Genomic DNA, 423 nt, shown 5'->3' on the forward strand with positions numbered 1-423 from the left:
GGGGGAAAAGGGGGGAAAGAAGGGGGAAAAGGAGGGAAAAAAGGGGGAAAAGGAGGGGAAAAAGGAGGGGAAAAAAGGGGAAAAGGAGGGAAAAAAGGGGGGAAAGGAGGGAAAAAAGGGGGAAAAGGAGGGGGAAAATGAGGGAAAAAGGGGGGAAAGGAGGGAAAAAAGGGGGGAAAGGAAGAAAAAGGGGGAAAAGGAGGGGAAGAAGGTGGAAAAGAAGGGAAAGAAGGCAGGAAAAGGGTGGGACAGGAAGGAGCTCAGGGCCCCAGGGCCATGGCCCCCAACTCCAGCCAGAACCAGGGTCTCAGCCCCTCCCCGAAGTCTCCGGGCGCGAAGGCGAAAAGCGGCGCCCGCGTCTCCTCGTCCCCAAAGGAAACCACCCCCCTCTGGAGATCCAGATCCACCCGCACCTACCGAGGG

Source organism: Chaetura pelagica, unplaced genomic scaffold (assembly GCF_000747805.2).
Source record: "Chaetura pelagica isolate M959 unplaced genomic scaffold, ChaPel_1.0 scaffold1062, whole genome shotgun sequence".
Classification (NCBI taxonomy): domain Eukaryota; kingdom Metazoa; phylum Chordata; class Aves; order Apodiformes; family Apodidae; genus Chaetura; species Chaetura pelagica.